Genomic DNA, 26,759 nt, shown 5'->3' with positions numbered 1-26,759 from the left:
TGTTGATGGGTGGGCTATCACGCTGTATTTTCATATTTAAATGTTTACAATGTATGGCTCTAGCCATCTGTGGGTGGGTGGGGTATCCAAGTGGGTGTGGTCTGGAAGATTGCCAAACACTGCCTCCCTCATGCTGATGCAGGATATCTTATAATACCAGAACAAGACAGAGCTCTGCTCCGCAAAAATTGTTTAGACAGAGCGGTGCTCCATCTAGACCAATGGCCCAATTTGCTCCTGTGCCACTGGGCTGTCTGCAACTGAACCGATGGCAGATGTTAAGCTCCGAGAACTGGGACACTGCCATTAGACAAAGCACCGCCTGGCTGGCCCAATTCGAAAACAGTGATTGACTGTTTGCTAATGCTTATGATTGGCCAGAAGCTGAATAGCTGCTTAAGCTTCCAATCATAAGGAGGAACAGAAGCAGCCAATCATTGTGTTTGAGGAAGTGCAGTGCCGGTGCCATGTTTAGCTTGATGCAATCCTCTTCCTCCGCACCTTTCATAGTTCCTGCGCTACTTTAGGTAAGACAATAGTGTGCTTATGTTTCTAGTACTAACGGACGGTGTTCATAAGATTTATTTTCCTTTCTTCCCGCCGTTGCTCGCAATTATTATTTTCCTTAGGAAGAAAGGAAAATAATCCTTGTGAGCACCACCGTCCCCTCACCTTTATATTTACAAAAAATACAAAGGCGAGCAGAGAGTTAACATGAAAGCCCTAAGCAAACGCGTTCATGTTAACCCTCTCCTCGCCTTTATATTGTTTTGCAAATCCATTTAACAGACACTGGTGCACGCAAAGATGAAGCCTCAGAAAGGTGCAGCTTCTTTAAAATGACCCATGAATGCAGACGTGTTGTATCACCTACCATCTGATTTATTTATGTTTATTTATTTATATGCTTGTAGCGCGCCAGTAGCCCGCAGGCATCAGGGTGCTTAAAACATGAAACATGAGACAGACGTACAGGAGAATGATATAAGCGAGAGTTAACAGAAATTTCTGGATAACTGAACCCAACTCATTTAAACAGGTGAGTTTTCAAGGACTTCCTAAAGGTCAATAAGTCTGTTTCCAGTCGGAGAGCGGTCGGGAGGTTGTTCCAGTGCTGTGCTGGCTGCACAGTGAAGGCTTTACCCATGCCGGTAGCCTGGCAGAAACGTGGTATGTTAAGTAGGCCCTGATCTGTTGATCGTAATGATCGTGAAGGGATGGATTTTTAGAACTGTTTCTCCAAATACTTGGGGGCTGTGCCATACATGCACCTGTGGACTATCGTCCTAGATTTAAACGTATTTATGTCCTCTATTCTCAGCCAGTGTAAAGATTTCCCTCCTTCTGTGATATGTACTCTATTCTTGATCCCTTTCACAATACGAATAGTATTGTTCTCCATGACTTGACATTTTTCTATTTCTTTCTTGGAAGATCCTAGGAGCAAAGCATTGCCATAATCCAGTCGGGACATAATAATGGCCCTAGCGATAGTGGCTGTATTTTCCTCATTGAAGAATGGGCGGATTGCTCTCAACAGGCGTAAATAGTATGCATTGTTCTTATGGAGATATTTCACCTGTGCTTCTGAGCCCGTTGATGCCTCCATCATCATCCCTAATGTCTTGACCTGGGTTAGGACTGGAATGATTTCTTCCTTTATAATAAATGCTTCGTATTCAGCGCCCAGTTTGGCTCTGGCCTGAAGTGAGCCAAAGATCATCAGCTCAGTTTTGGAGCCATTTAGGCACATCCAATTTTTCACATCCAATTGTCTAAGATATTATAGACTTTAGCTATTTTGTCGCCATCTGCAGTATGGTCCCCTTCTAGTTCAATGATCAATTTAGTATCATCGGCGTAGTTAGTAAAGAACACGCCGACGCTTTCTAGAAGGTCACATAGACATCTCATATATAAATTTAAGAGCAAAGTGGATAGACTAGTTGCCTGTGGAACTCCAAAATTAATTGGCAACGGTTCAGAGAATTTGTCCCCCCAATGTACTTGAGCGCTCCTATCTGCTAAAAAGGACGTCAGCCATGCCATAGCGACTGGAGAACATCCTGCTATATTGTCTAGGGCTTTTTGCAATAGTTGGTGATCCACCAAATCAAATGCAGCACTGAGATCAAGGAGCATCAAAATCACTGCCTTGCCCTTATCCACAATTTCAAGCAAGTGGGTTTTTAAATCTAGCATGGCAGTTTCGGTACTGTGAGCCGCCCTGAAACCGGATTGTTGTTCATGCAGTGAACCCCTGGCTTTTATGTGCTTTTATAATTGATCCGTTGCTATTTTATCTAGGATTTTGAGGATCAAATTTGAATTAGTGATTGGACGTAAGTTTCCTTGGTCTTTGGGATCAAGACCTGCCTTTTTTACCAAAGGTGAGATGGTTACCTTTTTGAGGTTTCTGGGTACTAGGCTCTCTTTAAATGAGGCATTTACTATTTTGGTAAGTACGGGGGAAAAGAGTTCTTTATTATCCAGGATCACTTTAGCCGGCAGGATATTCTCAGCACAGGATGTTGGTCTCATCTTTCCCAGTACTGACAACATTTCTTCCTCTGTGACTGGGGCGTGTTTCAGATGCACCTTTCTCACACTGATAAACACACTGGTTAGTGGTTACAAGAGTGAAACTGGTTTTCCAACATGAGTAATTCTGCCTCATTGAGCGCAAAAGTGGACTTTTCAACGCTTTCATGTATATTGGTTGGGACACCACTCATGTACATTTAAAATTGTGGACATCCTTATGTTCCAATAATACTCTTTGCTTTTATGCAAATCGCCACGATTGGGTTCTGTGAAGAGATACTGTACTGTAACCTGGAAAGGGGCTACGCCTATTGGTCGCACCCGCTCCTCCCTACAGTGCCGCCCCCTTCAAGGATGCAAGGGTTCCCAGAATACATTCTTTCCATTTCCAGCACTGTCCCGGATGACATGTCAAGGAGAGGAAGACCAAAATAGAGAAACTGTGAGACTACAGGCAATCAAAAGAAAATGCCAGTGGTCCATCTCACAAGGCAAAATGAGATGAGCAGAAAATGATGGGGAGTCAGAAGTGAAAGGTAAATGGAAAAGAGGGGAGCAGAAAGAAGTGATGGAAAGAGAAGGTTGCGGGATCAGGGTGAGATTGTGGGCAGATTGCAATTGAAAAGAGACTGGATACATTCTGTCAGAGAGCTGCAGCAGTTAAAGTGCGACAGGGCATCAATGAGCATCATAAAGAGAAGCACAGAAGGAAATAAGAAAAAGAGCAATGATGCTTTTAGAAAGAGACAATACTATCGGAGGGAGAGGACATTTAGGGAGTGGAAGACAGGTGGTAAATGCTTCCCCCTTAAGTGTCGTAGTCCACAAAGACGTTCTAAAAATCTAACAGACCGAAACCCCAACTTTCCATGTCACCTTTCACACTGGCACTGATGGACTGATGTTATCCACTCAAGCGTCGCCTGCTTCGTCTTCCTGAGTACAAAAGCCCTCATTCATAGATGGATAGAGAGATGGATAGTCAAGGCTTTAAGTTGGATGCTGCCTTCCAGCCTTACACCTGCAGGGTATTGAATTCTGACCTCACAGTAGGCTCTGTCATGGCTCAGCACATTCAGCGGATTTGCCCAACTCGTGCTGAGATGCCTCTGCACAGCAGGAATTAACATCAGTGCCGGGGGATTAAAATACAAAAAGGAACTAACTGAACGTATTAGCAATTCACTAATGACTGGCAACTACTGCTAGATGGTGTCATATGTCTAGGCAGAGAGTACAGGGCAGAGGCTATCTCTAACTGTATGCAAGTAAATTAAGGGAGATTCCTGAGACAATGCTAGAATATAACAGATTAAAGGTACATACCAAGCTGTTAGTTGAAACAGGTATTCACAGGAATGGCAGGAGCAGGCTGTAAACAAAGAGACAGAGAAAAGGCAAAGACAAGCAAGTACGCTGGGCAAATTGGATTGATCAGAAATAAGGGTGTACTGGAATATGATAAGGGGTCTCCAGTGATTAAGGAAAGCCCTTGGGATAGGTACCAGCAGATTACTCTTAACAACCGTCCTACAGCAACGTCATGACTTGGGTGTGCCGAGGAAACTGTTGTACTCAGTGCAAGAGTAAAACTGAAAGACCATATACTGAGGCAAGTACGACTTCAACGGACTAGGTGAAGGCAACAGAAGTCTTCCCTTATCTGATCTGAACGGAGACCAACCCAGGGTCACACTGTAAAATGGATTCAAGTGGAGACACCACAGTGGACCAAGATGTATACAAGTAGAAAGCAGTGTTGAAAGAAATAACCAGGTACAGGACAGGATAGGATATTAGAAGTTGGAACAGGCAGGAAGCAAGGTAAGGAGCCCAGAGGAACAGGGCAGAAGGCAGAGGAGTGTGGCAAGGCTGCCAGGCAGGGAAGCCCAGAGGAAAAGGGCAGAAGGCAGCGGAGTGCGGCAAAGTGGTCAGACGGGAGCCCAGAGGAACAGGGCGGAAGGTAGCGGAGTGCAGCAGAGCCGTCAGGCGGGAGCCCAGAGGAGCAGGGCAGAAGGTACAGGTGGGAGCCCAGAAGAGCAGGGCGTAAGGCAGCAGAGTTTGGCAGAGCCGCCAGGCGGGAGCCCAGATGAGCAGGGCGGAAAGCAGCGGAATGCGGCAGAGCCGACAGGCGGGAGCCCAGAGGAGCAGGGCGGAAAGCAGCGGAGTGCGGCAGAGCCATCAGGCAGGAGCCCAGATGAGCAGGGCGGGAGGCAGCAAAGTGCGGTAGAGCCGTCAGGCGGGAGCACAGAGGAGCAGGGCAGAAGGTACAGGTGGGAGCCCAGAGGAGCAGGGCGTACGGCAGCGGAGTGTGGCAGAGACGCCAGATGGGATCCCCGAGGAGCAGGGCAGAAGGCTGCAGCAGACTGGAGAGGAAGCTGCAAGCATCAACAGCAACAGGAATCAAAAGGCCAAAAGAGGATTTCCAGGAAAGGTGTCATAAACTGTTAACAGGAGCACCAGCACGAACTCCCAGAGAAAGCAGTTGACTGACAACTGCTTTTGTTCAAAGTGAGCTTATAAAGGCCCTCGCAGCCAGCAGGCCAGCAGGGTGGAGCTGATTGCAGACTCTGGCAGCTGTGTTCAATTAAGCCCAGCCCTGGCTTCAGTAGCCTGCAGCAGTAGTTTGTAATCAAGTGCTCTCCAGCTCTCTGCAGCCTAGCCTGCAGTAGCGAGAGAGAGAGAGAGAGAAAGAGAGAGAAAGAGAGAGAGAGAGAGAGAGAGAGAGAGAGAGAGAGAGAGAGAGAGAGAGAGAGAGAGAGAGAGAGAGAGAGAGAGAGAGAGAGAGAGAGAGAGAGAGAGAGAGAGAGAGAGAGAGAGAGAGAGAGAGAGAGAGACAGGGGGGGGGTTCTGAACTGAGAATATCTGGTTGGCATAACAACAGGAAATTCCTTGGCATTGTAAAGGCCAAATCACTGAAATCTTTTCCCGTTCCACCCAATGAGAAGCTCCCTAACAATAGTTGCTCCAATCAGCAGCTTTGCAAAAAGCAAGACAGGTGCTGGGCTTTCCATTTCCCAGCCGTCCAGTGATTTCATATTGGGCTATTGTGGGCTATTTATTGCTGGTAATTGGGTATTTGTGGGCTACCTTTAACTGCAGATCATTTTTTTGTCCTCCTGAGGCTGCCTTTTAACAACCACCCAGCCATCCCAAGCCCACTATCTCTATCCTCACCCCTCACCCCACGCTCTCTATCCTCACCCATGCCACTCCCACCCACTCACAACACCCCCATTACATGTGCTGGTTGGGTTTTTGTTTGGGCTATATTGAACTACTTTAGATAAGTCCTCCCGAGGCTGCTTTGTTCATGTTTTGCCCCAACCAACTACAATCACCCACCCACCCCATCAACTCACTCACCCTACCTTGTCCACCACTCATCCAATCCCCACCCTTTCTACCTTCACTTTCTCTACCCCCACCTACTCAAAGTCCACTCTCTTTACTTCTACCCATCAACCCTACCTCCACTCTCTATACCCCCACAATCTCTACACTTAGACCATAGCTCCGCTCTCTCTAGCCCATCCACCAGACCTCCACACTTTCTACCCTACCACCCCATCCTCTCTAACCCCACCAACTCATCGTACTTCCACCCACCCTATCCTCACCCTATTCTCTAACACCACACACCCACCCACCATTCCGCCCTCTCTAACCTCATCCCCACCCTACCTCCACTCAGTCTACCCCCACTAACCCACCCTACCTTCACACTCTGTAACCCCTCTTACACCCTTCTGCCACTCTCTGCCCCACTCGCCCACTGTACCTCCACTCTCTACCCCAATAGCCCACGCACCTTAGCCCCGCTCTCTCTATGCCACCCACCCTACCCCTACACTCTACCCGCTTGCTCTACCCCAATGACCCACCCTGCCTCCACTCTCCCTACACCCAATCTCTCTACCCCCACCAAAGCAACTGTCTCTACAACCCACCCTCTACCCCTTCTCATCCTTCCTCTCACACCCTTGCTTTATTTCCTCTTGCTCATCATTAATGGCAACCTCTCTCAATCGGTTCCTCCCTTGTCCTATTGTCCTTCCTTCTCATTCTCCTGCACATCAGCACCCCTTATCACATCATCCTTTAAAACGTTCAATTCTTCTACTTGCACCCATGTGCCTATACATGCAAAGAACAGCAGTAAACACCAAAACTATTGGATTTGCCAATGCTTTCTTTTCTTTTATGATATGATATGGCATTATTAACGCACCTATACACAAGTGTTTCTAGGCGCAACGTGGCAAGGGAGGGGGAACAGAGGGAAGACGGAGACAACGATCCTACTAGGCAAGGGGTCATTCAGATCGCGCAAGTGCAGGCGAGGGGGGATGGGACAGTGCAGTATATAGGATAAATGGAATAAATAAAAACAATAAGAGAAGTACGGCCAGCTTGTGGCAAGTGCATGGGTAAGTGCAGACATCAGTGTCAAGTGCTGGTGGGGACTGTAGGGATAAAGAAAACAGTCCCCAAGTGCCGGTGTTGCCAGGGAGGCAGTGCAGGTGTGCAACTGACGAGGGAGGGACCCTGGACACGAGATCAGAGGGTGGCCAGGTAACCAGTGCATTTTCAGCCAGGAGTTCAGCAGGGGAGAGGAGGAGAGAAAGCAGAAGCAAAGAGGAAGGTTTTGAGGTGCTTCCGGAACCGGAGATGGTTCTCCTCAAGTTTTAGGGAGCCTGGGAGGTTGTTCCAGAGGGAGGCCCCAGCTGAAGAAAGAGATCTACCACCAACTCATTGCTTGGAGAAGCGACTAACCCTGAGGGAGTTGGAGGCGGATGAACAAAGAGATCGCGAAGGAAGATATTTGGGAAGAGAGAGTTGAAGGTATTGAGGCCCCAGGCCCCAAAAAAGGCCTTATGGACAATGCAGAGGGTTTTGAACTTGGTCCTCGCAGCCACTGGGAGCCAGCGCAGAGATTTCAGTCCTCGAGAGATACGATGCCTGGGCTTGAGGCCAAGGACAAGTCTTGCAGTCCTGTTCTGGATGAGTTGCAGAGGGCGGAGAGTAGAAGCAGGCAGATTTAGAAAGAGGCTGTTGCAATAGTCCAGCCTAGAGAGAACCAGAGCTCTGGAGACAGTGAGCTTTTGGGGGAAGGAGAGGAAAAGAAGAATACCTCTGAGGAGGCGCAGCTTGTAGTGTGACTTCTTAGAGACGTCAGAGATGTGAGGAGAGAAGGAGAGAGTGGAGTCGAAGATGACCCTGAGGTTTTTAGCCTTGCAGGTGGGAGCAGAAAGAGGGCCAAGAGAGGCCGACCAGAGAGTGACAGGAAAGGAGGGAGCGGGTGTGCCGATGAGGAGAATCTCAGTCTTGCTGGCATTAAGGCAGAGATCATTGGCGGCACACCACTCCTGGATAGCAGACAGACAGTTGGAGATGAGAGAATGAGAAGAGGTGGCTGAAGGTAGCCTGATAATGAACTGTGTCAAGTGTCATCCGCATAGTACTGAAAGTTGGGGCAGAGAGCGGCAATGCTTTGGGCAAGAAGTGCCAGGTATTGGCTGAACAGCCAGGGATAGAGGTTAGACCCCTGGGGGACACCACAGGTAGAGATAGAGGAGAGGAAGGACCCAAGTTGGACCTGGGAGGGTCGATCAGAGATGAAAGAAGTCAGTTACGCCAGGGTCTGACCGGTGATATCCAGGTTATCACGGAGACGGTTGAGCAGGATGGCATGGTTGACTGTGTCAAAGGCAGAAGAGAGATCAAGTAAGATGAGGACACATGGGGTGTTGGAATCAAGGTTGGAGAGCAGGTCTTCACAGATGTTCAGAAGAGCAGTTTCCATGCTTCTGGCAGCTCTGAAGCCAGACTGATGGTCATGAAGACAACCAACAGATTCAGTGTGAAGATTAAGCTGCGAGATGACCAGCTTTTCCAGGAGTTTTCCCAGGAAAGGAGTGATGGAGAATGGCCGGTAGTTAGCCGGCAGGACGGGTCGGCAGAGGGTTTCTTAGGAAGAGGGTGCACAAGGGAGTGCTTCAGGGTGGATGGGAAGACTCCAGTGGTGAAGGAGTAGTTGCAGAAGTCAGCCAGTGTAGATGTAGGGAGTCAATGTGGTCCTTGATCAGGGGCGTTGCTAGGGGGACTAAGGGGGCTATAGCCCCTGATCTTTTGGTTGTAGCCCCGGATAGAATCTCAGGAGCTACAGCCAAAAGACTAGCTAGCCCCCAGTCCCAACAGTTCCGACATCAGCGTAGCCCCGGGTCTTTTCCAGACCTAGCAACTCCCCTGTCCTTGATGGTTTTGGAGGAACAGGGATGAACCTGTTTTGATGAGACTTTCATAGATCAGACATGTTTAGAAACCTCATCTGGGGAGAACAGGGGAAAGGCAGAGAAGGAGGGAGGAGTGGTGGCCGAAGAAGGGCCAGAGGAAGAGCAGGGAGTGGAGGGGGCTGGGGGGAGAAGAGGAAGAGAGAGAGGACAGGATGTCCTGAGTTTTAGAGATGGAATGAGAAGCCAGAGCCGTGCAGAGGGCCTGGGAAAGGACAGGAGAGGTAGAGACTGCAGGATTGGCCAGTTCCTTGCAGATTTTCAAGAGTTCGGACGAGTTGTTAGATGCCGCAGAAACTCGGGCTTGGATGTGAGCTCTCTTCTTGGTGCGGACAGAGAGCCGGTATTGCCTTTGGAGCAAGCAGCAGGCCACAGGCAGCAGGTGGCAGGCCAGTTTGTTGGAGGATGTACCAGAAGGGTGAAATTCCCACTCAGCCATCCTGCACTTGCGTTTGAGGGTGGCGAGGTCTGAGTCATACCAGGAATTGTGCTTGGCTTTGGACTTCAAGCGGATCCTCATGACAGGAGCAAGACCATCGAGAGTATCAGAAATAGCAGAGTGGAGCATGAAAAGGGCTGTGTCAGGGTCTGAGTCAGCCAAAGGGGAACAGGGGTGAGAAAGTGGCGGCGAATGTCTCAACTGACACACGCTTCATGGGTCGGATAACCGAGAAGGTGGGTGGCAGTGCTGGAGTTGGCTTGGCCTGAGGGGTAGAGAGGGTGAGCTGGGAGGAAAGGAGGGAGTTATCACTCCAGCAGAGAGGAGTGGCGAGATGGATAGAAAGGGGAAGGTCTGAGGAGATCAGAGCATCCAGAGTGTCCCCTGCAGAGTGAGTCAGACCAGAGGGGAGAATCGCAGAGGTCGCGAAAGAGTCCAGAGGAAGGACGGGAAGCATTCAGGTGGATGTTGAAGTCTCCAAGAAGGTGGAGTTGAGTGGTCGAGACCAGGAGGGAAGAGGAAAGGTCCGCCCATTCAGAGAGGAAGGAGGAGATCTGACCAGGTGGCCAATAGATAGTAGCCAAAGTAAGGGAATGGCTAGGAGAGAGAGAGCATGCAGACGAGGCATTCGAAAGAGGAGTAGGCCTGCGTAGGAATGACAGAGGCAGGAATCTACTCGGTGAAGATTAGGGCTATACCCCCTCCGGAACGGTTGGACCTGGGCGTGGAGAGGATCTTGTAGCCATCAGGGAGGAGAGTGTCAAAGCTTGTGACCGAGCTGGCCGTGAACCACGTCTCAAGAAGAACGAGGACATCGAGGTCAAGTTCCTCCACGAGGCGGCAGATGTCCAAAGAGGGTTTGACAGCTGAGTGAGAGTTAAGAGTGGAGAAGGTTGCTGTCCTTGAAAGACTTCCGGGGAGGGGTACAAATCAGAGGTATGCCTTGCAGAGGTGTGGAAGAGGGAGGAGAGGGCAAGGCAGCCAAGGAGGAGACAGCAGGGGGAGGGAAGGAAGCCGTGGAGAGAAGAGAGGGGACAACAGGCGAAGGAAGGAAATTGATGAGGCGCGGGAAGAGTCTATCAAAGGGGAGAAATTTGGCCTGAGGGCCTTGGACCAAGACAGTATAATTCAGGTAAACATTAGAGTGGAAGCAGGCCAGGAGGGCCTCCCACTGGGTGCCACCATTAACGGGAGAAGAAGAGAAACGAGAAAGCACAGAGACCATATGAAGAGTCCCTAGGTCTGGCGAGGGAACGACAAAGAGGGTGTCAGTGAGGGTTTGCCTAGAGGCGGCACTGGTATAGGTGTCATCGATAGCTAGGCCTGGGTTGGAGACCAGGATATCCTTTTTAAACTTCTTCCTACCAGATTTAGTGAGGAGAGAAGGATAGTCAATAGAGAAGCAGTTAGAAAAGATAGGAGAGACAGAGAGCACCATAGAGTAGGTGGGGATAGGGGAGAAGAGTAAGGGGGGTGGGGAAAGGGGTGGGGAGAACACTAGGGAAGGACGCAGGGATGGGTGCAAGCAGGTGAGACAGGGAGAGATGAGACAATAGTAGGCAATTGGACAAGATGACAGGCGCTCAGACAATGGTAGACAGTTGCTAGATGAATGCTTAGCTAGGAAGTCGACCACAGACTGGCATTACTATCACAGTCTTGTTTAGATTTTAGATACTGGAGAAAAACACACGAAAGTCTGGGAGTCCTGTAAAGAGGAAAATGGCCTAGGTTTCTCAATCCAATTTTAGATACTTTCACAATGCAAGTCAGAGAATCTGCTATGTGGCAGTGTTGTCAGGGTAGAGTACAGGCTCTAATAATAATGATTAACCAGGGTCACTCCTATATTGTTTAGTCGCTTCTGGTTGATGACTGGCTACTGGCTTCCCCTGCAGACCATGGCTGGAGCCACCTCTGTAGGAGCCGACCTTTGCCTTGGGGCCCTTAGCCACAGGCGCTGCAGGGCAGGAGGCTGCCCAGGGAAGGTCAATATGACCGTCACACACTCCAATCCGGGATGGTGGGCGGGCTGGGAGGTGGGAGGGAAGCACAAAGGGGAAGTGGGAGCAGGGGAAGGAACGCAGTACACAGGGGGGTGGGAGGGGCTCAAAAATCACACGTTACCAAAATTCCAGGCTCAGGAGGGTCATGGGAAGAATTGAGCTTACCTGCCTCAGTAAACAAGTGGTGGGCACGGTGTGCAGAAGGTTGCTAGACCCCAATCAGGGATGGCGGGCCGGGCTGTGAGGCGGGAGGGAAGCACGAAGGGGAAGTGGGAGCAGGGGAAGGGATGCGGTGGGCAGTAAACTAGATAATGGCGGGCACACATCTATGAGGGAGGCAGAGTATCGTGTTCAGCTGTCTGTTTTACAGGGTTTGGATCCTGTATTTGACAGCCCTGGTCTAAAAGGATGACTTTAGAGACCATCCTGGAGTCATCTGATGGTCATCGAACTACATTAGAAATAATTCTCACATCAGATGTCATCACACTGTTAAAGTCATCAGCGAATGTCTCAGAATGGTGGGTGATGATTTGGGGATGAGTTTAGTGTAAAGACTGGAGGGTGGTATCTGTACTTCTGCCGTCTATATGGCAGGGTAGAGGCACAGAGCACCCCAGCTAAGGTTCTCTATGTGGTAGCTAGGTTTAAGCTCTCAGGTGGTGATGCAGGCTGGTTCTTAAGTACAGTGAATCCGCAAGGCCCCCCAAAGGAATGTCCACAAACTATGTTATGTGCTAAGAATTATTTATATAAAGAATACAGCTCAGAGATGTATACACAATTCAATAACCCACTTTGTACTCTGGTAATTCTATAATGACAAATCTAGATTATTCTATGTGGTACCACACTTTAGATTCCTTTAAAATGCATCAACTGCTGGCAGTTATAATAGAGCATACAAAGCCTTAAGTAAAGTGTATCAGCATAGATATAAGGAAGGCAGGTTAAGCAATGGCAGAATGCTTTCTTTGGATAGGGATACACAATTCTGAGTGAGGATGCCCCCCACCTGGGTAACCTGTAATGAAAGAGTTAACAAGCCCAGTCCATACATGCTTAATAAGCCTTACTTCTTGGTTAAAATGTTCAACCAACCCAATGTACCTGAAGTGGAAGAGTTTCTTCGACGGTATCCTTCGAGGGTGGACTCCCTTTAAAGCAGGACCCACTGGGCGTCGAGAACCTCGAGGAAAAGTGGAACACTGGTGCCGATAAAGCCGCTTCGATTTTTGCGGTGAACTTCAATTATCTTTTCCTCGAGGTGTGCGGTAGACCTCGATGCAAAGTGTTTGGTGCCACAAGTAAGGCTCTGTGGTCTTGAAAGACATTTGCCGCTTATGGATGCAGGCCCAGCAGCAGGCGTCGGGGGTCGCGTCGGCAGTCCTCTGGCCTGTCGGTGCTGCATGTGCAGCACGTACCTCGGGATAGCTTCGGGGATCGGGACACGACCACGGGCTGGACCTCGGATCTTCACTGTGTCTTTGGGATGCCTTTGTCGGCTTCTGGTGGCGTAAACCCACTAGCTGACTTTTCTTGGTAGCTGGCGACCTCTGCTTTCTTACGGGCAGGACAAATTGGTCGGCAGTGATGGCAAGGGAGCCCTCTGTCAAATGTTCTTAGGCAAGGTGGAGCTTTCTCAGCTCTGGGCATCGAGCAGCACAGCGTCCAAGATGTCCCCGCTTCTGGGCAATATGATTCAAACTGATTTCCAGCGGTCAAGGAAATCTTCCGAACCCGTCGACGTCAATAGAATTCGACCTTGATGTCCAGATGCTCTCTTCAGGATTCTCGGCGGACCCCTTCTCTGGACGTCACTCACAGATCTGGCTTCCAGGGTGCCTCGATGAAGAACAGCAGTTTTTGCACGATGGTCCCTCGTAGCTCAGGGAGAGGTTTCCTAGCCAGGTCCTCTTTCGGATCAGTCCTCGACAGACTCAACAGCTTTTGGATTACATCGAGGGAAATGCAGCAGTAAACTTCTCCTCCAGCTGGGCTTCGAAGAACAGCTTCAATTTTCGACTTCAGTTTCTGAACAAATTGGAGAGAGGTCCCCAGATATACACATCTGACCCTCATTCACTCTGGCTGAGCCAGCCTCAGTCAGCCAATAGCACAGAAGGGCATTCAAGTAGGCAGACAGCCAATCAGGCTCAAAGGCATTCAGGCCATTCACTTCCACCCAGACACCCATAACAAGTAATGTGGATTGGGGCAAGCACCCAACCTTTCAGCACACTACACTGCACTCATGTCAGTTTCAGGCAGGGCTGTCTCATTCATTGTGTCATACACACAGAAACCAGCCTGGACTTCCCCACAATACCATACATGGTTCTTCCACCCAACAGCCAGACAGGGGAAGGGACAGAGTCAGGGCTTCCCATGACTTTGGGAAAACAAGGTAACGGGCAAGAGAAACCAAGAGACCCTAGGGGCCATCTTGCCTTCTATCAGGAATCCACGGATTCCAATGGCAGGGCCTGGGTATCCCAAAATGGAGGATACTCTGAGCTCCTGTCATATCAGCATGAATCTGCTACTAGCTCATATCCTGCTCTGTGGGCAACACAGAGGTGCCAAAAAACATACACTGGGGGCACAGGGTTGTACCCCCCCCCTATGGGTGCCATAAGGGTATCCCAAGGGTCTCTGTTCACCACAACCAAAATGAGGAAGAGCTGCACTGCCAAGGGTCTCAACTGGACTTGTGTGCAGAAAATAACATAGAACATACATACGGGAGTACAGGACACGGACAGGGAGGCCCTGTCCCTCAAATGCATTTCCAGCATCACACTTAGGATGACTTGCTGATGATGCCAACATCATCCCTATTTTAGAAAACTCTTTGTTCCTGATGATTTTAGGATGACTTGCTAATTACTTCAAGAGCATTGCCATGCTTGTCCCTGAGGATTTGGGTATGATCTGCTGATTACTTCTGGAGCATCGCCATGAAACATGTTTTGTTCTTGATGATTTGGGGATGACTTAATGAGTTTGTAGGATGATTTGCGGGCTAATACTGATTGTCATTCAGCTTTTGCGTTGTTGCACTTGTGCAGGATGATTTTAGAATGCCTTGCTAAGCACACCTTTTTGGTATTCCTTTTTAATTGCATGAACAAAGCATAATATGGATGTTATTTAAATTGGAACTCTCAATATAAAAGTGTTAAACCATTCAACAGCAATCGCACTTAAAAAGCATACAATCCACAGAAATAGTTTTCTTTCAGTAATAAGTGACTAACGAATATGTAGGGAAATCATTTTAATTAGTTCATGCACCCTACCAAAACAAATCCATGTGTTTCACGACACATGTTGGTATAGCCTGCCATGTAGCCAGTCATGAACTAAGCCAAGTGTGTCCTCTATTCTGCTGCTAACCACAAAAGACCCTCACATCAAACGGACTTGCTAAAGTAAGTCAACCAACACAACAAATACACAAGAAGAAATTGTCCACACAATATATCTTGGTAAAAAAAATATTGTCTTTACATAAACATTTCGATATAAATGAATCTCTACATTACAGGCGAGTAATGTATTTGACATGAAAATATCACACTATGTATAGGAGCCCACACAGGGTCTCCAGATCATATATACTTAATGGATGGGCCACCCGGTCTGCTAAGTAACAATCCCTAGTGTGGCAATGGTAAGCTTGAGACTATGTTGGGCCAAAGTGGAAGACCGACAACTAAAGATAACATGCACCACCTGGGTGAGAATCCTTTGCCATCGCAGTCAAAAGCAAGTACTCGCCATCCTCAATGGGGCAAACAGGTAAAGCTTGAGACTGTTGGGTGAAAAATCCCATGTGACCTTTGTCTCAAATAAAAACACACATGAAAAAAAATCTGCTGCAGGCATTACAAACCAGAGTTTTCCAATGCACACTAAAATAATGCATCTGAAATTCATTGTAAGAGCTGCAATAACGCACTAACCTCATAGATGTTGCCTGAAAATTAAAAAGGAGCTTTTGGTAAAGGCAGTAATTATGCTGCTTTCATGTTTTTGTTAATGTTAATTGGTCTTGTACCGCACACTCCTGCCACTTGCGTGGTCTCTTGGTGCTCTGACGGACCTGAAAAGGAAAGCGGGCTGGGGGAAGGTATTGTTAGTAGGATGGAGTGGCAAACGCACAAGAGCTATGATGTGCTGTTGGTAGCTTCAGTTCGGTGACAACAGTCACTCTGTGCTGGTTTGTAGTCTTTGGTGTTAGTTGGTGGGTGTGGGTGTGTTTGTATTTTGTGGATGGTTTGTTTTCTTGCTATGTGTGCGTAGTTTATGGTGGTTTGAGGGTCTAGTGCAGTGGTATTCAAACTGTGGGGCACGGCCCACACTAGCATTTTGCATTTTTGGTACAGGCATTGCCCTATTGCCCTATAGGCCAGTCAGAGCCTGGTGGCTCATCCATAATGGCTCGGTGCCCACCCAGTGGCCCCCTCACCCATTATGGAGGAGCTACGGAGCCAGCCCAGTGAAACAGTGAGCACTCCCTCAGCTGCTTTTTCCGAGAGAGTGCTCCTGGGCTGGTTGAACTGTCAAAGGGAAACACTATTTCCCTTTGATAGTTCAGTTCAGTTCCCCAGCCGCACATGCTCACTGAGCCATGCAAGGCTGGGGCGTTTTGCTTCACCAGCATTGCATAGCTCATTGGAAATGCTGGCTGGGCACTGCATGTCTGTATGTGCGAGGGGGAGCCTCCTCGCACATACGGACAGAGCTTCCTGGATCAGGGCTTTTCAGCACCCACATTCAGGCCAATGCAGACGGTACGTTTATGTTCATTTTAAATTCTTTTTAAACATGTGTATGGATGCGTGTATGCTTGTGTTATGAGTGAGTGTATGGTGATGGGTGCTTGTGTGAATGATGGAGTGATTGCTGTATGCATGTGTGTGTGTTAGTTTGTTTTGGCCCGTTGTGCTGATTTTGGCAAGTGGCGGATAGAGGGGGCAGGAGGGTTGTACAACAAAGGCATTTTAAAAATGCCTAAATGCCTTTGTTGCACAATCCCCCTACCCACCTGCCAAAATCAGCTCTCCTTCTGATGCACTTTGGAGCCCAGGGCACAGGGATTGTATTTGTTTTACTGGATTTCTATCATAGATGTCCAGTCAAAAATACCATGCTCTCCCCCTCGGCACCCCAGCGCCTTGCATACACACATAATCATGTTGATTGTGTTAGGCCCAGTGGGGCCCTGGGGACAGGGATGGTATATTTTTACTGGACATCTATCCTAGATGTCCAGTAAAAAATGTCATGCCTGCCCCCTGGACCCCCACTACCAATTGTAAACTGTTTGGCTATTTACCCATTTTTTTAAAGTATGCGCTACAATGCAACATTTTAACTCATTGTTTTAAAATAAATTCAGGCGGAAAATCCCCCCATACGCCCCTTGATTGGTTCGTGCTCCCTCACTGTGCTCGGTCGCTATGGCATTTTTGGGGGAAATTGTTATGCCCCTCCACTTAAAAAATGTACCAGCCGCCACTGGCCCTCGGACTGTGTTGGGAACGGGATGGGGGGAGCCCAGGGACTGTGGTGGGAGCAGGATGGCCGGGAACCATGGGATAGTGGTGGGAGCAGGGTGGGGAGAGGCCAGAGTGCGGGATGGGGTGGGGAGAGCCCAGGGACTGGGTAGGAGTGGGATGAGGGAGCCCACCGACCGCGATGGGAGCAGGTGACGGCGCGCAATACATACTGTCCATTTGGCATTTTTGGGGGGGCCTGGCCTGCCCAAATTTTGCTCAGGGGGGGCCCAGGCCAAAAAAGTTGGAAGACCGCTGGTCTAGTGTTTTGTTGCATTAGAGGTATGTAGTATGAAGTTATGTGTTTTAGAGTAAGAGGAATATTTGAGAGTTGTTAGTGGTTTTGAGCATCTATGCACAAGTAAGGTCCTGTTTATTTTGGCATGTCCGTACATGTACCCGAGCATTGCTAGTGCTACTGTGCATCATGCTTGGCTCCTATCCCTTTCCTGTGAAAACATCAGACGAGGATGAAACCAAAAGTGGATACAGTCATAGACCTCATAATGTTATAATGTCCCGAGCCTCCTTTAAATATTTGACAGTACTGGAAACTTAACCTTTTCAATACTGCATCCTCAAGCAACTGACAGTCATGCTTTTGAGTATGGCTTGTGTTACCATAAGTTGAGCCAAACTGTGCTTTACAATTACAATCACAGAAACATCAAAACTATGTCAAAACTATGTCACAGGATTTACAACCACATCACAAACACATGCTGCACCTCATCTAAATATAATTAAAAATGCCTTACAGTTCTTCGAAAAATACATTTATGGTTTGTTGCTCTCTATGGTTTCCTATGCATTTTTAAGGTTGTGAGACTAGGTTTATAAAGGGGAAAACAAAAGAAACTACAAGTCCCAGAATGCACAGCAAAGAACAGATATTGATGACCATGTCATGGTGAAACCTAAAGCTCTTGGTGTGCATGCATTTGTTGCACCAGATAAGAGGGGCAACTTTAGCTTTTTTTTTCTTTCCAGTCTGGGCCTATGAGCAGAGAATAGTCCAAAGCAGAAAGAGAGCAGCTGAGCGCAAATGGAGATAAAAGAGTAATCCTACATATATGAAATGCTGAGTGTTTAATCTATGTCTACCTGAATGCCACACTGCGATACTGTTGTGTCTACCTGGGAGAGAAGAAAGCAGTGTTGCCAGGTCTGCTTATTATAAGGGACGTTGGGCTTCTTTTTGCTCAGTAGCTTATCATTTTTGCAGGTTGCTTGTTGCGGTTTTTGTCTGCTTATTACCCGCAGGAAACGCTTCTTTTTGCGCTTGTTGAGATCAAGCAGACAAAAACTGCAACAAGCAGAATCACTTCACAGCCCTGCTTCATAACATCATAACATGAATGAATGAATTAACTACTTCCCTGTGCCGTCACTGGCGCCTTCTTATCTTAATTTGAATGACACGACCGCTGCAGCGCCGCAACCCCTGCTGCTACGTTTCATTAGCAGAGGGGCTGAGAAGAGCCTGTGGTTTAAGCCCAGGCTGCAGTCTGGACACCCACAGGGCAAAGACGTGAGGATAAAAAGTCTTGCCTTAGTAAAAGCATAATGAGACCAGACTGGTCTGACCAGGCGGGCAAGAGTGGTAACATGAAAGGTCCTGCCCTGTTAGGCGCATGCAGCATTTTAGTCTGCCATACGTTCTACATGCTTTTCTCCAAGCATTACGTGCTTATCTTCAAAACACCCTCGATAACCGCTTTCCCCTTCAACATACAGTGATTAAATGACACGCTGCAAGAAGCACACGCCAGCTACAGATGCAGCCGGTAGGCCTTCTCACCAGTGTCAATCGGCTTACTTTTTTTAATTCATGTGTCACTTGAGGGACATTTTCATATTGGTTGACAGTACACCTCATTCCGTGTCCGTGTCATTACCGACATGAATACACAGGACACATAGTAAACCCAGTGACCCACGTAGACTTGCTGATAACAGAAAGGTAAGGTGGCATATACAATTGCAAATCCATTCTTGGCGCGGAAATGTTTCACCAACACAGACATTAGTTTGGTTCCTGTTATGGGGTCCGGCCCCTGTTTTTTACAGAACGTGTACAGTTCAAATGTCTATGAAATAAAGACATCGGAATAAAGTTGATTATACTTGGCGTGCCTCGCGCAAAAGTACTGACCAACTTTGGAGTGGTTATGACATAGCCCAGACTCTGAAGCTTCCTGTGGTCACGAAGGTCTGTTTTCCTTGGAATTCTGGAACTTGTAGTTTCCTAAATCCAAAACATAAAGTTCCCATAATCCAAAGAAAAGAACACACATGACTGGATGGCTTTATCACGCATGGCCATGGTAAACTTGAGATCTTTACATACCTAAGCCCCCACGAAGGCTGTCCGTATGTTGAAAACGAGCTGTCCTACAAAACGATTGCACAGCATAGCATTTGCACCTTTCTACTATGGCACAATCTCCTCTGCCCATTATATCTCTACTTTCTATACTGTCTCCACCCTACATTCTCCACTATCTGTCTATTTGCCCATTCTACTTCTGTTTATAGTTTCCCCATTAATTGCTCACCAATGCCTTGGCCAGTGATGTGCTTCTATAGGTCACACACATACAAGAAATTAAAATAAACACCAATTGTTTGAAAAAGAAAATGCAATTGTAATGCTTTGGTTCTAACATATTATGTTTGTGTTCACCTTGTTTTGAAGGGGCATTCTTCCTTCTGACCTGACAACACTGCAAGAAAGGTGACTGCAATCATGGCTGCCGGGCTTGGGAGCACGCACTTTTGGCGCAACTTGGATCAACCAGAAGTAATTGTCTTTCCTTTAAAGAGGAATTGGGTGAAACTGGGTGTGAGGTAGGCTAATGTAGTCAGGATAGGGGACTGGTGTCTCTGTTTGGCTGGGCTCCATGTGTGCTTCCTCGCTTGCTAAAGTTAACAAAGGAATGACGTCGTGTCCATGTGTAGTTTGAGTTAGTGCAATCATTTGGAGATGTGGTTCAATGTAAGGCATAGCGTTTTCGGCAGACAAAGGGCTTGTTTACTCTGGGGATTGAGGGGAAGGTCGTCTTGCTGTGTGCAGCAGTGGGGAACCCGTGCTTTTCCCCACGCGCGCGAGTTCGGATACACAATAAAGGGTGAAAGCAGATTTAAACGCACAATCGGCGGGCATGTTTTACTGCATTCGGAACCCTGATTATTGACCTGATCAGCAAAACTGGCTATTTTGTTGCTGAGTAGCATCCCACCTGTTGTTCATAAAAGGACTCCACTGGTGTAATACAGAGCTAGCGGCCCCTTTACAGTTTCTGGGTTGGAGTAATCAGCCCCTCATGGAAGAAGGGGGCAGTTGGAGGAGAAGGGGTGGCAGTTGGGTGAGAAGTGCGAGCAGTTATGGAGGGTGGATGGGGTGAGAAGGGGAGAATTGATGCAGATAGGTATGGAGAGTTGCAGTTTTTGGTGAAGGGGCTAGTATTGGAGCAGATTAGGCAGGGGCACTTGAGTGAGAAGGGGACACTTGGAGAAGGGGGTGGGGCAGTTGGTGAGGCAGTTGGTGAGGGCCATATATGGGGTTTGGGGCAGTTGAGGCAGAAGGGGGACAAAGGGGGATTGGGGCAGTTGGTGGAGAAGGGGGCAATTGGGGAGGAGGAGGGTTGGGGCAGCTGAGGAAGGCAATTGGGGAGAATGGGGCTGTGGGGTAAATTGAGGGAGATGGGGATGGGTCAGTATAAGGGGAAGGGGAGAGAAGGGGATTCGAGGGCAGTTGCATGAGAGAGAGGGGGCAGTTTGGAGAAGGGGTGGTCACCTGGGTGAGAATGGGGCACTTGGAGGAGGCAAAGGGGCAGGGCAGCTAGGGGAGAAAGACAGCTAGGGGTTTGTTGGGGCTGAAGGGCAGTGGGGCATTTGCAAGGTGGGTGTGTGTGAAGTAAAAGGGGTAGTTTAGGAAAGAAGGGGGTAGGCGATGGGGAGAAGGGAGGTGGAGGGTTGGGGGCTGATGGTGGGAGAAGGGAGGTGGGGTAGTTGTGAGAAGAGGAGCCACTTGGAGGAGAAAGATGGGGCAGTTGGGGAAGAAAGACAGCTGTTGGGGGGGATGGGGCAGTTGAGGCAGAAGGGGTGGAGAGGTGTTTGAGGTAGAAGTGGGTGAAGGGAGTTGGGGTGAAGGCGTTGGGTGGCTGTTGGAGAATAATGATGCTATTTATATTTATATGGCACTTTGCCAAAGTGCTTTACATAGAACATAGTTACATGCAATATCTCCCAACTGAAGTTGGTACTGGAAAGGCTGCGCTTGCCTTGCTGGGAATCGAACCTGCTGATCAAACAAAGATCGCAGCAGCGAGTGCTCAACCCACTGAGCGATCTTACTGGGGCTGCTGACGGAGCGGAAAGAAGGGGGGGGTCAATTGAGGGAAAGAAGGAGCTGGGGGCAATTGAGGGAGAACGCAGCTTCTGTTGGATGTCTTTGAGGCATGCAATAAATAAGTTTGCTCGCTCGAGTGTTCAGCTAGTAGGATTTCATCCCAGGTTGTCATGTTCCAGTGCAGATGCTTACCCACAAGACCAAATAAAAGTGTCATCAAAGCACACGTCTCCTGTTTTCCTTGGAATATTTCATTATACTTTGTTGTGTTTTAAAAGGTGGACGGACATAGTTATTGGAAAGTCTCCTCGCTCAGGATATTTTTCCAGTGCTGATTACTTTTTAAAAATGCTCATTCATATACTGGGACTGGGCCTGGCTGCATTGTCATTGCGTAAATGCTGTGGGCCTGTCTTCTTTCTGCAGTGTTTTATTACCTAAAAGCTATGACCCTGCCTGCACTGTGTCATTACCTAAGTCTGTGGGGGACTGTGACACTGTGACACTGCCTAAAGGCTGTGGGTCTGGGTGCACTGCCATTACCTAAAGGCCTGGGTACACTTTACACAGAAAGTCTTCACTATAAACCATTGACTCAGGGTCTACAGCAAGACCACCTCACCACCATATGGGCACAATTCCCTGACTAGCCTACTGTCTCTGGTCCACCCTGTCAACGCATTACTTGACCCTCACCCCTGGTTCCCCAGGCACTTGCCCTCTTGGGCTCCATATAACACTTGACCAGCCCCTGCCCCCCCCATTAATCCCCCCTCCTCCTTACACCATCCTTCCTCCCTGACCTGCCTCCTCCCCCCTGCACTTCCTCTTACTGCACTTGCACAATCCGAATGTCACAAGGCCTAGTCAGACCGTTTTTATTTGTTTTCGCCTTCGACCCCCACCACCCCCTGCCCTCCCCCCCCCGCCTCCCCCTTTGCCTTGAGGCACCTGGAAACACCTTTTGTTGTATAGGAGGCTTACATGTGCTTAATAAATGCATTTAAATAAATATACAAATGTAGTTCACTTGACCTTTAAAGTGGAGCAGACAAAAGAGCACTGGCCTTTCAAAAAAAAGTAATCAACAGAAAAATAACCTGAGAGGAAATGGTTCATTAAATACGCTGGACAAGTATAAAAGGTGCTCGGCTTTATAGCCCAGCAATATGTAGTGAAATATTCCCTAGAAAACAAAATCCCAATACGGGCATGTGCTTCGATATCAATGTATGTGTCTTGTGGGTAAGTGTCTGCACTGGAAACATGATAACATGGGTATGCTTGAGCAAGCTTGCCGACCTCAAAAATGCCCAAGCTGGTTGCGTCCGCCCTCTGAAAAAGGTTACTGTATCCTTTACTTGTGCCCTGAAAAGCAGCACATGGCCACAATCACAGAAAAATAACTGCACCAGTCTCCAGGATTTACCTCTTTCCACATCCTGGGCAAATATTCAGCCTCTCATGCCCTCTCACCCATCTATCCTCCTCAACTCAAGTCTGGCTTTCAACAATATTCTGCTTCAGAAAGATGACTTCAAAAGTACACATACCTTATTTAGTTATTGGATATTTATAAGGCACTTATACAGTAAGACAGTGTTTCAAAGCGCCACAAGGCAAAAGGGTAGGAAACAGGGGAGCAAATAAACATTAATAATGGACAATGAATAATTAGAAACAAAAAGTGGTCCTACTAGGCCTTGTGACATTCAGAACATACAAGTGCAGTGACTTGAAGCAAGGGGGTTGGGGGTGAGTGCTATTGATGACCCCCCGTGAGGGGGGTGCAGAAGTGCCTGAGGTGCCTATTGGGGAGGCAACAAGTAAGTGCAAGGGTGGAGGTCTACCACCCAACAGGTTCAGGTCGGAGGCAAACAACCCGACAGGCAGGTGTGTGCTCAGAAGTCAGTGTAGGGGGGATGCTGGTGGCAATTGGGCAGATGGCCAATATTTTATTGGACTCATGAGGGACCAGGCCGCCAATCTCACCGACGGAGGGAATGGTTAGCACAGGAGGGGGAGAGGGAAGGAGAAGAGATGGGTCTTGAGTTGTTTACGGAACTTGAGCTGGTCAAGTTCAAGATGGAGAGAGATAGGGAGACTGATCCATAGGAGGGAGCCAGCTGAGAAGGATCTGCCCCCCAGCTCTCTGCTTGGAGAAACGTTTGACCATCAGAGATTTGGAGTGATAAGATCGAAGGGATCTGCAAGGAGAGCATTTCATGAGAGAACTGCAGGTAGTGTGGTCCCAGGCCACAGACAGCCTTGTGGATGATGAAGCGGGTCTTGAATTTGATCATTGCAGCAACCGGGAGCCAGTGGAGAGATTTTAGAGCTGCAGATATGCGGTCCCTGGCCTTGAGGCCAAGGATAAGTCTTGCAGCCCGATTCTGGATTAGTTGAAGAGCACAGAGTGAAGAAAGAGGCAGGTTGAGGTAGAGGCTGTTGCAGTAATCCAGCCTGGACAGGACCAGAGCGTTAGAGTTGAGCTTGGGGGGAAGATGAGGAAAGGGAGAATGCCTCTAAGGAGGTAGCGTTGAAAGTGGGCCTTCTTGGCAAGATCCAAGATGGGAGGAGAGGGTGGAGTTGGTGATGACTCCAAGATTTCTGGCTTCAGTGGCCATAGTAAGGTGCACAGTCAAATATATAAATCATTACAGCTATAAATTAGAGCAAAAAAGTGTACAGTTGAGGCATTATTCCCCCTCTTGACTGGGAGACTACCAATATCAGAATGCAATTCAGCAAAATGCAGAGTAATTGCATTTGAGTTTTGAAAATGTGAAAAGGTTACCTGTTTGTGTTTAAGTGCAAGTCAAATGCAGAATTCATATATGATGTGGTATTTTTATCACATTCTACCAAAAAAAGAATGTAGCTAATTTTTAAACTGTTTGTTTGATATATTGTAATTGACCTGGAGGAAAGAGTAGATTTAGGCAGCTAACTGGTGCCTTGTGTGTGCTTTCAGAATGCAAATGCTTATTTGCATTTCAACACAGAAACGTTATGAACATCTCATCCAAAACAATGATCTCTTAAATGGGCCATTATTTGTAAATCGCCCCGCTTTAATGCGCTGCTTGAAGAAAGAAAGTGATAAGCATTCATAAAAGGGCCTGCAGCATCTGATGGGCTGCTTGGAACGGGTGTCTCTCTAGAGAGCCACAGGAGGTTGGGAGGCAACACCATGGTCTCACGTGAGCTTCGTACATGGAGGCTGCACAGCAATTGAGGCAGACACTGATGCTTTGTAGGAGCCCTCTGACACCGTGGCCCTGGCCCACCATACAGACTGCCTATGCCTCAGGCTGACTCTGGATTTGTTCAGATATATTCCTGTGCCACCTGGTAGTGCACGCACGCCGCCGAAATACTAAGGAGGGGAACTTTTTAACAGCCATTAAGACGACAGCAATTCTTTGTGAATATTAAATTTGGGCCCTCGGCTTCAAAGGCATTAGTAAGATGAAGCTCTGAGGGCCCGGGCTGCTTGTGTGCTTCTGTATGTGAACATCTTTGTGTGTGTGTGTGTGTGTGTGTGTGTGTGTGTGTGAGAGAAAGAAGGGATAGGATAGTTGGGGATGAAGAGGGGTGTGGGAAGGGGGGCAATTGGAGAAGAGGGGCAGTTGAGGCATCAGGGGGGTTGGGGCAGCTGGTGAGAAGGGGACAATTGGAGAACGGGGGCCGCTGTGGGGGCTGGGTGCTGTTTGCTGTCTGCTGTAAGGGCTGACTCAGTTTGTGTAGTGGGGTGTGTGTATGGGGGCTTGGGTACTGTGCGTGTTTGATGTCTGGGTGCTGGGGCTGAGTTGTATGCACATGTGTGGGAGATATTGTCTTGGGAGCAGACGGTGGGGCAGTTGGAGGAGAGGTGGGCAGAAAAGGGTAGTTGGGGTTGGCAGAAGGGGTTATTTGGGAAAGAAGAGGGGCTTTGGAAGGCTGTATGTCGTGGCTGTGCGTGTGGGTTGAATGTGCATGTGCTGGGAAATGTGTGTGCGGGTGGGAGAAGAGGGGTGGAGGAGCAGTTGGGGGAGAAGAGTAATGGGGGAACTTTGGGAGAATGAATGGGAGGCCATTGGGGTGAAGGGTGGGGGTAGTTGAGGCACCTGTATACCGGGGGGGGGGTCTGGGTGCTGAATTGGGGCATGTGTGTGGAGTCCATTTATATTCATATATTCTTTCTTTTTTTGTAGCATTTTTGAGTTTTGTGTGCAAGGCCAACTGTTGGCCTACTTTGGACTGCAGAGGGATGAAAAGTAAGCTTGCTACCAAAATCTGCAATGCCAGAAGAGTCCCAAAGAAGGTTCCACCTTTCTAAACGAAACACAGAATGGTTGATTTTTATTTGTATTTTTGCAAACTGTGTTCGTAGTACACAGCTATGCCCGTTGAACTGCATTTGGTAAATAAAGAAAAAGGTTGAACACATTCCGAGTCCGTTTGATTCAAGACATTTTATAGCCACAGTAATTTATACCTGCAATATTTTACTATCATAATGTAAACTACTTGCACCCTAATGCAAGTGATATTACATAATTGACCACGTAATGTACAACAATGTTCATCTTTAATCGATTGCCCCAAAGTCACTGATTACTGTGGTGAAACCATACTTGTATAGATTAAGTGTGTGTGTAGAGCGCACATGCTGCTGTGTGAAACTGAAGATGTAAGTGCACAAGTGCACTTGTGTGTAGAACTATATAGTTGATCTGGTGAATTTGTAGGTTGGTGCCAACTTGTAAATGGTTCATGTTTTTGTGCTATTGGGTATGATCTATGATTTCTGGTGGAGTCAACAAGTGTTTTGTTGGAACTAATTGTTAGCTGCTCACACCCATATTGGTTGAAGTGACTGTCGGTATTCTGTCATACAGGTCGACCTTTAACAGATTCTGTTTAGGTCACTGAAAGTGTGTATTATTACCACAGTGATTTGTAATTGTGGGAGTTTATTGGGTGTGATGCCCAGTTAGCTAGCGATGAAAAATGAAATGAGGGAGTTTACAGGTTGGTTTGTGACATTGTGGGGTGTATTTGTAGTTTTGTACAGCAAACTTGGTTAACGACATTTGGGTGCTCTAGCATAGAAGGTACAGGTGGAAAGTGATGGCTGCAAATTCCCTTGAAGTTTCCCAGTATACTATTCATAAGTCTAACTGGACTCGCCCTAAAGTAATACCACCCGTCTTACTCACAGCGGATACATCCTGGGGTAATCTATACCCTTTTCCTAAATCTTTTGGAAGCATCTTGAAATAACTTTAAACTCATCCTAGAGTTGTCGGCAATAATCAGTCACAATTCCAAACCCATCCTAAAGTTCTCATGGAACCATCCTGTAGTAATTCCCACCCATCTGAAAGTTGTCACTGGGTCACCCTGGAGTAATCGCAACCCATCCTGAAGTTGGCGCAAAGTCATCACTGTAAGTAATCGGAACTCATCCTGGAGTAGTTCTCTGATAACTCTAGTAATCTCATTTTAAATATTTCAGCCCATACACATACTTCAGGATGGCTTTGGATGATCTTCCTGAACTATCCACCGATG

General features: G+C 47.9%; 1 long non-coding RNA gene across 1 annotated transcript; it reads left to right on the top strand.

Annotated features, from left to right (window-relative positions):
• Window positions 1-399: 399 nt before the first annotated feature.
• On the top strand, window positions 400-25,631 carry LOC138566014 (uncharacterized). The gene is made up of 3 exons (XR_011301782.1): window positions 400-527; window positions 19,545-19,649; window positions 25,397-25,631. It is a non-coding gene; the product is annotated as an uncharacterized lncRNA (long non-coding RNA).
• Window positions 25,632-26,759: the final 1,128 nt, after the last annotated feature.

The sequence above is a fragment of the Ambystoma mexicanum genome, chromosome 2p (genome assembly GCF_040938575.1).
Source record: "Ambystoma mexicanum isolate Mex_15411 chromosome 2p, UKY_AmexF1_1, whole genome shotgun sequence".
Lineage (NCBI taxonomy): Eukaryota > Metazoa > Chordata > Amphibia > Caudata > Ambystomatidae > Ambystoma > Ambystoma mexicanum.
This window is presented reverse-complemented; position numbering and strand designations above follow the sequence as displayed.